This window comes from Protopterus annectens, chromosome 11.part0 (assembly GCF_019279795.1).
Source record: "Protopterus annectens isolate FY-2018-M chromosome 11.part0, PAN1.0, whole genome shotgun sequence".
In the NCBI taxonomy this organism is placed as follows: Eukaryota; Metazoa; Chordata; order Ceratodontiformes; family Protopteridae; genus Protopterus; species Protopterus annectens.
The window spans coordinates 1,432,053,077-1,432,067,054 of record NC_056745.1 but is presented as its reverse complement, the minus strand read 5'-3'; the positions used below and the strand labels follow the sequence as shown (position 1 = coordinate 1,432,067,054).

The following is a 13,978-nucleotide window of genomic DNA, read 5'->3' as shown; positions in this document are numbered from 1 at the left end:
AACAGTCACCACAAAAAAGCACCCTAACCAAGAATCAGACTGTAGAATCAAGCACCGTGGGACAACAAAGTCACCACAAAAAGCACCCTAACCAAGAATCAGACTGTAGAATCAAGCACCGTGAGACAACAAAGTCACCACAAAAAAGCACCCTAACCAAGAATCAGACTGTAGAATCAAGCACCGTGAGACAACAGAGTCAGTCTGTGTGCCACATTGGCACCCTTGTTTGGAAAACAAATTGTCTTCAGTAGCAGTGTCCGCTTTAACAATGCAAGAGAGCTATGATATTATACACAAAGTCTGCTCCATGCAGCACATAATTCCATTCCTTCACCTTTTCCACACCTGACATTAAAATTCCTACTCAGCATTGAGATTTTTATAATACAGTACAAAAGACCGTGGTAGACAGTCAAATAAATGACAGTTTAACTGCTCAAAATGAGTGTTTTGTCATCTGCTTGCAGTCTCTTCATTCTTTTTGGGTATTATCAAAACATTTAGTACTGTTGATCATGTAATGGTCTTCATGTCTTTTTCTTGAAATGCCACTAAACACCATCTTTTAGAGGGAGTGACACCATCTCATAGCTGCTGTTACTGTTAAGTGTCTTTCAAGGCTCTATAGTGGGGCTGCTGCATTTTACCTCTTAAATGAATAACATGGTTTGTAATTCTGAAGTAGCATAACTGGTTCAGTATGCCAGTGACCCTACAGTCCTTGTGTGTAATACTTCAAATCAGTCAGTGACATCCTGCAATGCAGCTTTGATATACTGCAGTTATAGTTTCTGTTGGGCTTCACCATTTGACTGATTAGATCAAAGCAGTGCTCTTTTCATGCAACATACAAAAATCCTTATTATGTTGACATTACTGTTTTATTCTGTCTAAGGGCAGTTTGTGTACCCCCATTCAGTCAAAAGAATGTTGTATCCTAACCACTTTGGACAAGTCACCTTTGAGAAAGTAATCTCAACAAACTGCTCAGTCTCATCATTTATAAGAAACATTTACCTAATGCTGTGTGCATAGTTATGAAGCTCTGAAAAGCAAAGTCATTCTTACCTATGGTACATTACTTTTTACTGATAACACGTGCATAATCCATTTTCTGTATTCTGCACATCGTCTGACTTTCTACAATTTGTACTACTCAGTATCGATATGGTTTTCAGTAGAGTAGATAAGTTTGCTGCAGAACATCACTCAAGAGAAATGCACTGCTTAGAGGTCTCTCATAAGCTCAGTGCTTAAATGTAACCAGCAACTCTTAACGTTTCACTGATTTCCTTCCAGTCTGCTGTTGCTATATTCTTTACATGCGGGAGACTGCTTGCCAAGCAACCCAACTTTGGCCAGTTTACAAAAGTCTTAGGTGCCTAGGGTGCGTGAGACATCGCACGTAGACTGCTGTCAGACACAGGCCATAAAAGTGACGTACATATGCATCATCATCAGAACTTCTTTGCCACCAAACAGAACGTGCTTCCCATATGTACAGTCTGACCGTCACAGAAACGTCCACACAAATAAGTGCCCCATTGGGGAATCCTTTTCTTACTTTTTATAAAAAAAAAAAAAGTTTTAATTTTAATGTTATCCAAGAAGTGCAAATGTGAATGTGGATGTCAGAAACCACATAAAGACAGCCATTTTACCTGATTTTGGCCTAGCACTCAAGTGTGGGTTCATTTATTGCACTGTTGTGATTATTTTGCTGCTTGTGTATCTCTGCTACCTTTAAACTTCAACAAAAAGAAAAAAAAACAAAAAAATCTTGCTTTTTTTCCCACTTTCTGAAAGTTAAGAAAGTTCAATTACAGATTTGCTGTTCTGAACTGTTTAGAAGTTTCTAGAAGGCCAGTGCTTGCTTGGGCTAAAGGGAAGTCTCTGTGTTCACCAGTGGGCATGGTTAACACTGAACAGCCTGCCTGTCCCTGGAGGAGTGTTTACTACCTAGAAGCTGTAGTTTTATTGGCCATTTTGGGTCAATTCTAAACTCCTTGATCTCTCTCTCTTAAAACCCTACAACTCTCTTTTTGCGCGGTTTTGCGCACTGAGCAGCGTCGGGCAGCGCCGCCTAAACAGGTTTAAACTATTCCAGGCTCCACAAAGTCTGCTCTTCACTTTTTCCCTTAGAACTGTTCAAACTCTCAAAGTAATCATTCTATTCTCTTTCTAAAGCCCTGCACTTGCTCAGCTCTCATAAGGAAACACTAACTAACTAAAGCACTACACCCTCCTTGACTTCTCATAAGCATTAGGCTCCCGATTGATCCTTCCTGATCAAGTGAAAAATCAGTTCCCTTCCCTAATCTGATCAGTAAAAAAACAGTTCCCTATACTAATCTGGTGTGTCCAAGGGTCAGTTTCAAGGTTTCTCTCCAGTCCAGCTGGTGAATCTGGGAATTTTGAGGCAATGTTACAATTGCTTTATGTATACAGACAACCCTCTCCTCCTTCCAACAAACTGTAATACATGTGAGAGATGCAGCTACACAGCCAAACTGGAGGCAGAGCTTTCTCAACCCAAGACTGGCACAGTCAGTCAGGAGGAAAAGGTAACCACCCACACCACAAATCCAGTCTCACACAGACCTATTGCATCTGCATACCCAACACATAAACACACAAAAGCATACTCGGAGGCTCTAAATAAAAATCTGCCTAAACAGCAAAGACCTCCTAAGCAGATATCCAAGCAACAGCCACCCCTCAACAATACCCATGAATCACATATCTCACAAAATCAGTGTACCTCACAGTCACAGCCCTTAAGGCCAAACAACACACCAAATACACTTGTTATAGGGGACCCTATTGTCCGGCACACTGACGTCCCGCTCACCAGACTGAACAAGGAGAAGGTCACTGTAAGCTGCCTGTCAGGTGCCAGGATCCGCCACATAACGCAAGCACTCAGGTCACTCCAAAGCAAGTACAAGTATGACTCTGTCATTGTCCATGCTGGTGTGAATGACCTGAAACATACCTCCCTGGACTACATGAAAAGAGACATAGAGGAGCTCTCTGACCATGTAGCCCAGGCTGGTATGACCCTGACCTTGAGTAGCATCTTGCCCTCACCAAGAATGATGCCACAGTATAAAGACAAAATGATCAGTTTCAACAATTGGCTAAAGTATTGGTGTCATTCAAAGGGGATCCAGTGTCTGTCAGCCTGGAATGATATGCTCGACAAGCCAGGTTGCTTCGCTAGGGACGGCTTGCACCTATCACCCTTAGGCTTTCGTATACTGGCCAAGGCTCTTGCCACCCACATAGTGCCTTTTTTAGGCAAGGCTCAAAGGACAAACCCACCTCCATAGACAACCCAAGGATAAAAAAACTAAAGGTAATGCTACTCAATGCCAGAAGTCTAAACCTCAAGATGCACGCACTCAAGGCTCTCCTCAGTATGGAGAAAATCGATGTCTGTGCAGTAACAGAAGCCTGGTTCAAGGCTCCTGAGAGCACCCCAGCATTACCAGGTTATAACTCATACCATGCGTTTCGGCCCCAAAACTCGGACCGAAGCACAAAAGGAGGGGGAGTATCTATATTCATCAATAATACCTACACCTCCAGGTTAGTGGCACTGCACGAAGCATCGGAAACCATCCATGTGCAACTAACAGCGGGCAAAACTGCCTTTCAGTTTGTAGCCTGCTACAGAACACCCTCCCTAGTACAGGAACCCCACTTGGCATTCCTGAGAACACTGGAGAATATGAAGGTCTCTCCAAACACTATGTTACTGGGTGACTTCAACTACCCAAGCATTGACTGGGAAAACTATTCAAGCCCAAACACCCTCACCCAACGGTTCCTTGAATTTATAAACTCTAACGCAATGGAACAACTGGTCACCACTCCCACAAGAGGGAACAACATATTGGACCTGGTCATCACCAACATGGGGACTCTATGTTCCACATCAGAGGTAAACCCCTCATTGGTAAGATCAGACCATAAACAAATTTCCCTGGACATCCATATCCCATCCCCACCCCCAGCCAAGGAAATCACTATAAAGAATTTCTCAAAAGCCAACTTTGCACTTCTCAAGACTGAGGTGGAATCCTTCAAAGCCCCTGGGCCAGAGGATAATACAGCCCAATACATAGAATCCTTTACAAATGCATTCTATGAGCAACTGCAGGAATGCATGGATCGTGCTATCCCAAATAAAACCAAGACTCACTCCTCCAAAAACAGGAGACCGGTCTGGTGGAACCCGACCATAAATAAGCTATACAACAAAAGGCGGAAGCTACTACATGACAGAGCAAAATCCCAAAGGAAGGCATCTCTGATCAGTATTAGCAAGAAACTTCGATCCCTCATAAAATCATCAAAGGCCAGCTTCGAAAGAAAAATTGCCCTAGACACTAAAGATAATCACAAGGCCTTCTTTAGTTATGTCAGAACATGGGCGGAAACTCCCAGATATGCTCTGAATTGTTGCATAACGGTACAAAATATACCAAACCTACAGACATAGCCAACATCCTGGCAGACAGATTCAGCGCAAACTCCCCCCCCCTTCCCCCCAAAGGAGCAAATGCCTATCCCAACTGAATGTAACCTCCCTGACATCACAGATGCACAGATGAAAGCTGCCCTCTCCAAAGCAAAAAACACAGCATCTATGGGACCGGACGGTGTCCCAGGTTGTATCTTACATGAGCTCCAAGAAGAACTGAACCCTCACATTAAGTCACTGTTCAAACTTAGCCTTACTACAGGATATGTACCCACAGAATGGTGTACAGCTACAGTGGTCCCACTCCACAAAGGTGGTGCCACAACGGACCCCGGAAACTATCGCCCCATAAACCTGACTAGTCTGGTCTGTAAAGCTATGGAGCGTATTATCATGGAACTCATAAAGAAAGACATTGGGAGCCTCCAGACACTGGACCCTACCCAATTCGGCTTTGTTAAGGGCAGATCTTGCCTCTTAAACCTAGTTGATTTCTTTGAAACAGTTACCAAAGCCATAGATGAGGGCAAGGTAGTCCACACAGCCTACCTGGACCTCGCAAAAGCCTTCGACAATACCCCACTCGGGCATCATAAATAAGCTTACCAGCTTAAATATCAACCCCTATATCACAAGATGGGTTGCAAACTGGCTCAGAGATAGAACCCACATGGTCAGAATCGCAGGTGCCATGTCCGAATCCAAACCAGTTACAAGTGGCGTCCCACAGGGCTCAGTTCTGGGACCTCTCTTGTTCGGGAGGTTCAGGCTAACAAGGGGGGATTATGACTGACAAAGTTCGCAGATGACTGCAAACTGGGGGCCATAATTGAATCTCCAGCTGACACAAGCATCCTCCAAAAGGGTCTCACAGAGACGGATGCTTGGTGCCAGAGCCACGACCTCAAGCTAAATGCTAAAAAGTGCATAGTCATCCCCTTTGGGAAAAACAAGGTGCCCACAAATTACCACATAGGTGGTAATCCATTAAGTACGGAAGAAGTAATTAGAGATTTGGGGACCAACGTAGATAGTAATCTCTCCTTTGATAATCACGTTGCCAAAGTGGTTAGAAAGACCTTCTATATAGCCCACCTTATCACAAAAGGGTTCGCATCTAGATCAAGAGAGGTCATTGTGCCCCTCTACTCATCACTCATCAGGCCCATAATTGAATACAATGCCCCTTTTGGGATGTACCTTACCCGACACCTGCAGCAACTGGAGAGACCCCAAAAGTACCTCACCAAGAGGATCATGGGCTACAAACAGATGTCCTATGCAGCTCGACTAAAAAACTCCAGCTCTACTCATTTGCTTACTGCCTACTCAGAGGCGATCTATGCCTGACGTACAAAGCCATGTCAAACCCAGAATTAATGGACATGCTCCACCTCAAAAAATCCAAGTCCCTTAGAGCTACACGCTCCAGGGACCTAAACCTCCGCACAAAAATAAATAGGACATGCTGGAGGGACAGATTCATTTCCCAGAGGCTCCCCTCACTCTGGAATAGAATCCCAATTCATGTTAGACATAGCCCCTCACTGACCCTCTTCAAGCGAAATCTGGACGCGTGGATGGGAAATCGCAAATTCACCCCTGGGATCTCTTCTGTGTACCTGCTAGACAGAGGCACAGTAAACTAATCTTAAAAGGGTACCTTCTGTGACCTACTTTACAGAGGCACAGTAGGCTAATCTAATAGGGAGGTGGAAGCCAAATACACTCTGGCTATGCTTATAAATGCCCTAGGGCAGATAGTCTAGTATCTACCTATGAACCTATGAATCAACAGTGCCTGTTTTGTCTTGGGCCTTCCCACGACCATATTCATGAGGTCGGTTTGAATCCTGCACCCCAGGAAAATCTGATCCAGGGTAGGAGTGAGGTCGGATTTCTTGTAATTTATGGTGGTCCCAAGGAAAGAAGGACCCTGGAAACCCATTCTAGACCTCTTCTTCTTAAACACGTACCCAAAGGTACCCTCCTTCAGGATGCTCACCTTACAAACCTTGTTTCCCCCTGATCTTACTTGAAGCCTTTATGGCCTCCATAAACATAAAAGATGTCTACCTTCATATTCCTGTCCACCCAAGATACAGAAAATATCTCAGATTCTCTGTAGCCTGTGGACACTGTCTATTTTCTGCCTTGCCCTTTGTTTTTTCTACCACCCCAAGGGTTTTCTGTGTTCAGAGCTATCCAGACCTTGCATTGGTAGAGGGAAGTCCTACTGCCTACCAGTGGGACTGGTGAGCATTGTACTGCCTTTCTAATGCTAGAGGAGTGGTTTCCAGCTCTGAAATTGTAATTTTATTAGCCTTTTTGGGCTGATTTCTACCCCTTTCAACTTTCTGGCTTAAAAAGGCATGTGTTTGCACATTTTTTGCATTGTGCAGCACTGCGAGGCTACAGTTAAACCATTCCATGTGCCAGAAAGTCTGCTCTTGAAATTTTCCCTTAGAACTAGCTGGTTTCTCAGTAGTAGCACTAAACTCTGAACGCCTGTGACTAGCACTTGCTCTAGAACCTGCTGGAAAGCACTAGGAAGCCTGAAAACAAGAACTCAGCTCTCTTTGTCAATAAGGAGAAATTAATCGTAGGCACTAAACAGCCTATAATTGCAAAGTACCTTGCAAAGGTAAGGGAAAACAGCTCTTAAACTTTACAAAAAAAGCACCTAAGCAGGCATGTCCAAGGGTCAGCTTCCTGTGGTTTCTCCTCTCCACCTGGTGAATCTGGGCATACTGTGGCAATGCAGCAACTGCCTCATGTACACAGACAATCCTCTCCTCCTACCACCCAACACTACAACCTGCAAGAGATGGACTTACATAGCCAAGCTCTCTCCGGCCAAGATTGTGCTAGACAATCAAGAGGAGAAGGTTAACACCTGCACTACACCTCAAGCAACACATAGCCCTTCTAAACCCACACCACCAACACCCACATATAGCAACACTAAATCCACATATGCAGAGGCCCTTAACATTAACCTGCTCAAGCAACAAGAACCTCCGAAGCTGAAATGCAAACACCAGTCACAACCAAAGTGACACACAGCTCACAACACCAGTGTGCCACCCAACAACAGCCCCTAAGGCAAGACAATGTACCCAACACTTCAGTCATAGGTGACTCTATAGTCAGGCACACTGATGTCCCACTCACCAGGCTGAACAAGGAGAAACTTAGTCAGCTGCCTATCGGGTGCCAGGATCCTCCACATAACGCATGCACTCAGGTCACTCCACAACAAGTACAAATACGACTCTGTCATTGTCCATGCTGGAGTGAATGACTTGAGACGTACCTCCCTGGACTACATGAAAAGAGACATGGAAGAGCTCTTGGATCATGTGGCCCAGGCAGGTATGACCCTAGCCCTGAGTAGAATCCTGCCTTTGCCCAGAATTATACCACAGTATAAGGACAAAATGATTGACTTCAACAAATGGCCAAGCTTCTGGTGTCATTCAAAGAGGATCCAGTATTTTTCTCCCTGGGAAGACATGATCGACAAACCACAATGCTTTGCCAGAGATGGTCTGCACCTGTCACCCCTGGGATTCAGATTACTGGCTAAAGCTCTTACCACCCCTATAGTGCCTTTTTTAGGCAAGGTTCAAAGGATAAAGCCACCACCGTAACAGATACAAGCATGCAAAATCTGAAGCTAATGCTACTCAATGCTAGAAGTCTAAACCACAAAATGTACCCTCTCAAGGCACTCCTAAAAATGGAGAACATCGATATCTGTGCAGTAACTGAGGCCTGGTTCAAGGCTCCAGAGAGCACCCCTGCAATACTAGGCTACAACTCTTACCACACCTTTTGGCCACAAAACCAAGACCGAACCACTAAAGGTGGAGGAGTGTCCATATTCACCAAGGATATTCACACCTCCAGGCTAGTTGCCCAACACAATGCATCTGAAATTCTCCAGGTGCAACTAACACTAGATAAGACTACAATCCAAACTGTAGCTTGCTACAGATCCCCCACCATGCCCCAAGATTTTCACTACACATTTCTAAACATACTGGAAAATATTAAGATACAACCAAACACCCTAATACTGGGTGATTTCAACTATCCTGCCATTAACTGGGAAAACTACTCGGGTACCAACTCCTTTTCCCAACGGTTCTTGGAATTCATAATTTCCAACGCCCTGGATCAACTAATCCATTGTCCCACCAGGGGCTCCAATATCCTAGACCTGGTCATTACCAACATGGGAGATAGATGCTCCACAGCAGTGATCACCCCCTCATTGGTCATCAGCAAATCACCCTTGACATCCACATCCCACCCCCTCCCCCCCAGTAAGGAAACCTCCTTAAAAAAACTTCTCCAAAGCCAACTTCATGCTACTGAAGTCAGAAGTGACAAACTTCACAACACCCATGCAGACGGGATCTGAAAGTTCGACTGCAAAATCCTACACTAAGGCACTATACGAGCACATCCACTCGTGCATGAATCGTGCCATCCCAAGTAGAACCAAGATGCTCTTCTCCAAAAAAAGGAAGCCAATCTGGTGGTCCCCTGCTATAAACAAACTATACAACAGAAGGAAGAAACTGTTGCAAAAAGAGGAAAATCCCAGGATGCAAAAAACTCCCTCACCAGCCTCAGTAAGAAGCTGAGATCCCTCATAAAATCCTCAAAAGCTAGTTACGGAAATAAAATTGCCAAAGATTCCAAAGACAGCCACAAGGCGTTCTATAGCTATGTCAAGAATCTAAATGGCAATGCTCAGATCTGCTCTGAGCTACAACAGAATGGCATTAAATATACAGATCCCAAGGATATTGCCAATATCCTGGCAGATCGATTTAGTGCCAACTTCACCCCCCTCTCACCCCCTAAAGTGCCCATCTCAGTACCAGAAGATTACCAAATTCCAGTAATCATGACCACACAGGTAGAAACCACACTCTCCAAAGCTAAGAATACAGCATCCATGGGACCAGATGACATCCCAGGCTGTGTACTACATGAACTACAAAATGAACTAGCACCTCACCTAAGTGTCATGTTTAATCATAGCCTCACCTCAAGCTTCGTGCCAACTAAGTGGCGCACTGCTACAGTTATCCCACTCCACAAGGGGGGATCTGCCTTGGATCCCGGGAACTACCATCCCATCAGTCTGACAAGCCTGATCTGCAAGGGCATGGAACGCATTATCATGGAACTTATAAACAAAGACATTGGCAACCTTCAAACACTGGACCCCACCCAGTTTGGGTTTGTGAAGGGCCGATCTTGTCTCGTGAATCTGATTGACTTCTTCGAATCAGTCTCCAGAGCTGTGGATGAGGGTAAGGCGGTCCACACAGCCTATCTGGACCTCACCAAGACCTTCAACACCATCTCCCACTCTGGAATCCTAGATAAACTTACTAAGCTGGGCATAAATCCCTATGTCACTCGATGGGTTGCCAACTGGCTTGCTGACAGAACCCAGACTGTAAAAGTAGCCGACTCCAAATCCAGCTCCAGACAAGTGACAAGAGGAGTATCTCGGGGTTCAGTCCTGGGACCACTCTTGTTTGGCATCAACTTCTCTAAAGTACAGGCCAACACTAAGGGACTCTGGCTAACAAAGTTCGCAGATGACTGCAAACTGGGAGCCATTATTGAATCTCCAAATGATGCGGATATTCTACAAAAGGGCCTTACAGAAACAGATGCCTGGTGCCAGAGCCATGGGCTCAAGCTTAATGCCAAGAAATGTATAGTTATCTCCTTTGGAAAAAAACATGTACCCATAAATTACCACATAGGTGGCAGTACACTAAACATCGAAAGTTTGATGAGAGACTTAGGGACACAGGTGGACAGTGGCCTCACTTTCGATAACCACATCGCCACAACAGTCAGGAAATCCTTCAATGTGGAACACCTCATCACTAAGGGCTTTTCATCCAGAAAAAATGAGGTCATTGTCCCACTGTACTCATCCTTCTTTAGACTCATTATAGAGTATAATGCCCCGTTTGGTATGTACCTCACAAGACATCTGCAACAGCTGGAAAGGCCACAGAAATACCTCACTAATAGAATCACAGGCCTAAAGCAGATGCCATATGCTGACCATCTAAAAAAACTCCAGCTATACTCTGTGGCATATCGTCTACTCAGAGGCGATCTCTGCTTAACATACAAGGCCATGTCAAACCCTGAGCTGTTGGGCATGTTCCACTTAAAGAAATCCCAATCCCTCAGAGCCACACGCTCCAGGGATCTTAACCTTGTCATCACAATGAACAAAACATGCTGGAGGGATAGGTTCCTGACCCAGAGACTCCCCATACTCTGGAATAGACTGCTTATACATGTCAAGCAGAGTGCCTCATTGGCCCTCTTCAAAGGGAACCTTGATGATTGAATGGGAGATAGGAAATTCACCCCGGGGAACATGTCAGTCGCCCTGCTATACAGGGGTCCATAGAAGTAAATATTGTGGGAAGAAATATCCAGGGAATTGTTATGGCTAGGCTTGTATTAGGCCCTAGGGCCGATAGCCTAGTACCAGCCTATGAATGCCGAGCACCTGTGGTGGCATTCTGCAGACGGCTGGGCATACAAATCTTCCCGTATCTTGACAACCTCCTGCTCCAAGCAGTCAGTCCAGAGTTGTTACAGTGAGACCTCACCCATACAGTCAACCAATCAACATCCTTCTTTCCTTGGGATTCAACATAAATTACAAGAAATCACAACTCACTCCTACCCAGGATCATATTTTCCTGGGCTGCAGAGTTTAAACTGACGTCATAAAGGTTTCCCTCCCCTGCAGAAGGCCCAGGAACTCTGCTCGTTCTTTTAAAGTCTCATTCCACAGTCCTACATTTCAGCCAGGCCCTACCTCAGGACCCTGGGCTTTATGGCTTCCACCATTCCTATGCCCCCTCTGGCAAAGATACACATGAGGAAATGGCAACGGTACCTAAAATAAGTGTGGACTCACCCGCTGGAGTCCCAAGTCTCTCTTCTTCCCTACCTGAAGAGAAAAGTAAGTTGGTGGATCCAACACCTTTATAGCAATCCATAACTCCCACTCCATCCTCTGCCACTAGTACAGGAAATGTCCACAGATGCTTCAGACTTGGGCTGGGGAGCAGCCTTAGGTGCCATGAAAGCTCAAGGCACCTGGTCATCCTTGCAGAGAAAGGAGCACATCAGTATAAAAGCAATGAGAGCACTACTTCTGGCAATCCAGGTCTTTCAGCCTCCCCTCATCCCATGGCCCCTCAGGGTCTTAACACACAACATGGCAGTGCTCTGCTATATAAACAAATTGGGGGGTGGGGCATGGGGCCAACTCATACCTACTGTGCAGACTAGCTCTACAGGTTTGGGAACTAGCAGTCAAGTTGCAGACACCACTTCAGGCAGTATACATTCCATCCAACCTGAATTTATTTGTTTATTTATTTTACATTTGTTGACCGGGCTAGTCCATTTTCAGTAGAGGCCCGGGGAGAAAAGCTCCAATGAGTATTACATGGTTTCAGAAGGTGTTACAAAAGAAGTAATAACAAGTATAAAACTAACAGTAAACAACTAGTATATAATTTTTTTTTTTTTTAATCAGGAAATTGCATATTACGATCTTAGAACCAAAAAATACATAAACTACAACCTACGTGATGTGCTTCACAAAAATCATTACAATACAAAAAATCAATACATAAATTTTATAAGAGGAATGCCGAAGTGTAATGAGAGGTAAAGAAAAGCTGAAAGGGGTGTAGAGAAAAAAAAAATAGGGAAGAAGGAAAGTAAAGAAAAAAGGAGAACAGAGTAAGTCTCATTATTTTTCCAACAGAGTTTGAGTACAGGCAGTCACCTGTAGAGTTATTAGGACATAGCCTTTTTATTGAAGTACTGTGTAGATGGGTCTAAAAAGTGGGGGAGAGGTCTAGGATCAGATATCTGAGGGTTGATTATACCATTTTTTCCACCAAAGTTGGAGAACAGGCAGTGCCTGTTGAGTTATAGGGTGTAGTAGGGAACAAAATGGCAGAAGACAAGAAAAGAAATAGTATTAGTCTGGGTTACTACAGGGGAACGTTTTGGCAGACACTCTCAGCAGGTCCAAAACACAACCCCACGATTGGATGCTTCACAGGGAAGTGTTTTTGGACATTGTCCACCAGTGGGATATTCCGCAGGTGGACCTCTTTGCCTCCCTCATGAACAGACAGCTTCCTCTATTTTGTGCCAGAGACCCACACCCTCTGGCCTGGAAGATGGATATCCTAAGCTTCTCTTGGAGAGGGATTATCCTGTATGCATTCCCTCCCTTGCTTGTTATTCCAAGAGTCCTCCTGAAGATTTGGTAAGACAAACCAAAAATCTTATTGGTGACCCCCTTTTGACCAAGACAGCATTGGTTCTCCTTACTCCTGCATTTAGCCAAGGGCAGTCATCACAAGTTACCCCACAGAGTGTACCTACTCACACAACACAAGACACCCTCATTTACCCCCACTTATCAACCCTACAAATGACACTATGGGTGATAGGCCCTTGATTCCTTTTAGACACCTTTTCTCAGAGGATGTGCTAAGGGTACTGCAGGAGGCCAGGAAACCCAACACAAGGAAATCTTATTTATTCAAATGGAAAAGATTTTCAATCTTGTGTCTTTCAGATAAAATGGACCCACTAACAATGGATATCCCCACAGTGCTATCATACGTGTGTGAGTTGCTAGAGGGACTAACTTATTCCTCAGTGAAAGTACATTTGTTAGCTATCTCTGCCTGTCTACTTCTCTTGCCACCTTTAGCCTCTAGATTTGAGGCCAAACAATTTCTGAAAGGTGTTCTACACATGAGTACTCCCAGGAGACCAGTGCCTCATCCCTGGGATTTTAATTTAGTTTTGGAAAAGCTGACCCTCAGCCCCTGTGTGCCAGCAGCTTCTGCTTCTTTAAAATTTTGCTCCTAGAAGACCATCTTGCCTCTGGTGATCACATCTGCCAGAAAGGTTTCAGAATTACAAGCCCTTATGGCATCCCCTCCTTTTTTGGTCTTCCATAAGAACAGGGTTTCTCTCTGCACCAACCCCTCCTTTATGCCCAAGGTGGTCAATGAGCTGTCATTAAGCAAAGGAATCCACCTTCCCACCCCCCCAAACCTCAGCAGAAAGGGTCCTGAATACTCTAGATGTGCACAAGCAGCTTAGGTTCTACCTGGATAAAACCAGGACAATTAGGAAAACTGACCAGCTGTTCATTTCATTTCACCCTAGAGCCCTAGGGCTCTCAGTCTCCAAGCAGACTATCTCTTCTTGGATCTCTAAAGCCATCACCTTTTGTTATGAATGCCATGGAAAGAGCCACCCCTCTCCAATGAGAGCTAACTCCACCAGAGCCATGGCTTCCTTTGGCATATTTTTCAAAGGATTGTATACCAACTCCATTTTGGAAGCTGCTACCTGGTCTTCAGTTCATACTTTTAC

At 44.7% G+C, this 13,978-nt stretch overlaps 1 protein-coding gene across 7 annotated transcripts in view; it reads left to right on the top strand.

Annotated features, from left to right (window-relative positions):
• The window catches only part of LOC122815888 (ankyrin repeat domain-containing protein 26-like), a 2,190,206-nt gene that overhangs the window by 700,950 nt on the left and 1,475,278 nt on the right, over nt 1-13,978 (top strand). The window lies entirely within an intron of this gene.